Raw genomic sequence first — 4,117 nt, 5'->3', positions numbered from 1 at the left:
ACACACACACACACACACACACACACACCAAACACAAATAGATACATACATACACATACATGCGCGCGCATACACACACACACACACACACACACACACACACAAAGATGCACACAGACACACAAACGCGTGTTGTTGTTGTTGTTTGTTTTCTGTCTTGTCTATGCAGTTACAAAAAGTTCCATTTTCTGCTTTTTTAATCCGTTTCTGTCCTGACCGAGTTAGCGGACTCCAAGTATTAATATTCCCAGCGGGCATCGTGTGATTCTCATGATTTCTCCTGTGGTTTGACATGTCAGGTATATGTAACTTGCCAGAAATGCTTGAGTTTTTTTTTCTGCAGTTCAGAGTGTTCTTGGTGCCATCGTAGGCACTGGCTTGGCCAAAAGAAACACGGAAGTGAAACGGAAATCTTCTACACTCCTTTCAACTTTCAGATGCCAAAATAAAAAGAGTAGAATAACTTGAATGCGTGTGTGTTGTGGAGGGGGGGGGGGGGAGAGAGAGAGAGAGAGAGAGAGAGAGAGAGAGAGAGAGAGAGAGAGAGCTCAGCACTCAAAACTTTTTTCATTCAAGGATTAAGAGTTTTGGCATGGCCCATTCTTCCAACCTGTCCTTGCTAATCTACATCAGTTACAACACCACACATATATTAATTTTAATGAAAAGGGGAGGAAGAGAGGATCAGCTTCTTCAGTTTTAGAGTTATGCATGCGTGTGAATAACTGGTGTGAAAGCGCTTAGATTTCTCTCTGCACGAGATTCAGCTCTATATAAATAATAATAATAATATTATTATTATATTAGCGCAATGGCCGACTTACGTATCTGCCGTTGTTCTAAGAGATACACAAACATATACACAAGTAAATATAGTCATACTCATTACAAGAAAGCCAACAGCATTCTGGAAATTGGCCAGCTCAGAATAATGTATGGAACTGTGAACACAGAGAAGAAGAAGAAGAAGAAGAAGAAGAAGAAGAAGAACAACAACAACAACAACAACAAGGTCTACACTCATTCTATAGACTTAGGAAAACTGAAGAAGAAGAAGAAGGACGACAACAACAACAACAATAACAACAAGGTCTACACTGATTCTATAGACTTAGGAAAACTGAAGAAGAAAAAGAAGAAGAAGGACAACAACAACAACAACAACGTCTACACTGATTCTACAGACTTAGGAAAACTGAAGAAGAAGAAGAAGAAGAAGAAGAAGAAGAACGACGACGACAACAGCAACAACAAGGTCTACACTGATTCTACAGACTTAGGAAAACTGAAGAAGAAGAAGAAGAAGAACGACGACGACAACAGCAACAACAAGGTCTACACTCATTCTATAGACTTAGGAAAACTGAAGAAGAAGAAGAAGAAGAACGACGACGACAACAGCAACAACAAGGTCTACACTCATTCTATAGACTTAGGAAAACTGAAGAAGAAGAAGAAGAAGAACGACGACGACAACAACAACAAGGTCTACACTCATTCTATAGACTTAGGAAAACTGAAGAAGAAGAAGAAGAAGAAGAACGACGACGACAACAGCAACAGCAAGGTCTACACTCATTCTATAGACTTAGGAAAACTGAAGAAGAAGAAGAAGAAGAACGACGACGACAACAGCAACAACAAGGTCTACACTCATTCTATAGACTTAGGAAAACTTTTGACACAAAGCAGACGTAGCACTCTGTGGACGGCCCCTACAGCCCAGCCCAGAACATGGACGGCCCCTACAGCCCAGCCCAGAACATGGACGGCCCCTACAGCCCAGCCCAGAACATGGACGGCCCCTACAGCCCAGCCCAGAACATGGACGGCCTCTACAGCCCAGCCCAGAACATGGACGGCCCCTACAGCCCAGCCCAGAACATGGACGGCCTCTACAGCCCAGCCCAGAACATGGACGGCCTCTACAGCCCAGCCCAGAACATGGACGGCCCCTACAGCCCAGCCCAGAACATGGACGGCCCCTACAGCCCAGCCCAGAACATGGACGGCCCCTACAGCCCAGCCCAGAACGTGGACGGCCCCTACAGCCCAGCCCAGAACATGGACGGCCCCTACAGCCCAGCCCAGAACATGGACGGCCCCTACAGCCCAGCCCAGAACATGGACGGCCCCTACAGCCCAGCCCAGAACATGGACGGCCCCCTACAGCCCAGCCCAGAACATGGACGGCCCCCTACAGCCCAGCCCAGAACATGGACGGCCCCTACAGCCCAGCCCAGAACATGGACGGCCCCTACAGCCCAGCCCAGAACATGGACGGCCCCTACAGCCCAGCCCAGAACATGGACGGCCCCTACAGCCCAGCCCAGAACATGGACGGCCCCTACAGCCCAGCCCAGAACATGGACGGCCCCTACAGCCCAGCCCAGAACATGGACGGCCCCTACAGCCCAGCCCAGAACATGGACGGCCTCTACAGCCCAGCCCAGAACATGGACGGCCCCTACAGCCCAGCCCAGAACATGGACGGCCTCTACAGCCCAGCCCAGAACATGGACGGCCCCTACAGCCCAGCCCAGAACATGGACGGCCTCTACAGCCCAGCCCAGAACATGGACGGCCCCTACAGCCCAGCCCAGAACATGGACGGCCCCTACAGCCCAGCCCAGAACATGGACGGCCCCTACAGCCCAGCCCAGAACATGGACGGCCCCTACAGCCCAGCCCAGAACATGGACGGCCTGTACAGCCCAGCCCAGAACATGGACGGCCTCTACAGCCCAGCCCAGAACATGGACGGCCCCTACAGCCCAGCCCAGAACATGGACGGCCTCTACAGCCCAGCCCAGAACATGGACGGCCCCTACAGCCCAGCCCAGAACATGGACGGCCCCTACAGCCCAGCCCAGAACATGGACGGCCTCTACGGCCCAGCCCAGAACATGGACGGCCTCTACAGCCCAGCCCAGAACATGGACGGCCCCTACAGCCCAGCCCAGAACATGGACGGCCCCTACAGCCCAGCCCAGAACATGGACGGCCTCTACAGCCCAGCCCAGAACATGGACGGCCCCTACAGCCCAGCCCAGAACAGACTGCAGAACAGTATCCTTGATCGTATTCCACTGGTTCCCCCCGCCCCAAGTTAAACAAATACTACACCCCACTGAAAATCAGCACGTAACTAAGATTGAGCAAGCAAAGCATTTGTGCGGCTCTTCCATTTGTACGTGTCCTGTCAGAATTGACAGATTCCAAGTTTTTATGTGTGTGTATGTGTGTAGTTTGTATTCCCATATGTAAATTGTATCATCATCTGGCTTGGGGCAATGTCAGTTCTCCTGCAGTGTAGCATGTCAGAGTGTTCTTTTGTGTTGCGTGTTGTGGAAGTCACTGAGTGCACTGGCAGAAGTGCACGTGGAATAGAAACAGACGTCCTCATTCTTCCCCGTCACGTTCTTCTTCTTCTTCTCGTTTTTCTTCTTCTGTTTATTTGTTCAGGGGCAGAGACCCCCACGTTCACTCGTACACATGAGTGGGCTTTTACGCGTATGACTGTTTTTACCCCAACCATGAAGAAGAAGAAGAAGCAGAAGAAGGAAAGAAAAAAAAGTAAAAAAAAAAAAAAGAAAAAAAGAAAAGAAGCGAACGAAGACAGAAAGAAAGAAAATAAGAAGGAATGAATAACAAGAAACAAATACAATAAAAATAAAAGAAAGGGAGAAAAAGAAGTAAAGAAACGTACTCGCGTAAAGTATCCAAAAAGTATAAGAAAAAAAAAGTAAATAAATAAATAGAATAAAATAAAATAAAAAACCAAAAAAAACAGAGAAAGGATAACAAGAGAAAAAAAATAAAAAAAAGAAAGAAAAAACAGAGAGAAGGATGAAAGGAAAAAAAAAAGAACAAACGAACAAAAAAAGTGGGGAAAGTAGAAAGTTTCCACCTAATCAAGGTACGAATCCCCTTGACACTACACAACAGCGACATTCCAGGAACTAGGCCCAGGGAGAGGGCAAGAAGCAAAGAAAGAAAAGAGAAGAAAAGGGCAATGAAACAAACGAAGAAAGGAACGAAAGAAGGACAGAAAGAAGGGAGGACAAGAAACAGAAACAGGGAAATTAAAACAGGAAAAAAAGAGAAAGGAAGAAAG

The sequence above is a fragment of the Babylonia areolata genome, chromosome 2 (assembly GCF_041734735.1).
Source record: "Babylonia areolata isolate BAREFJ2019XMU chromosome 2, ASM4173473v1, whole genome shotgun sequence".
NCBI lineage: Eukaryota > Metazoa > Mollusca > Gastropoda > Neogastropoda > Buccinidae > Babylonia > Babylonia areolata.
Note: the sequence above shows the minus strand (reverse complement) of the source record.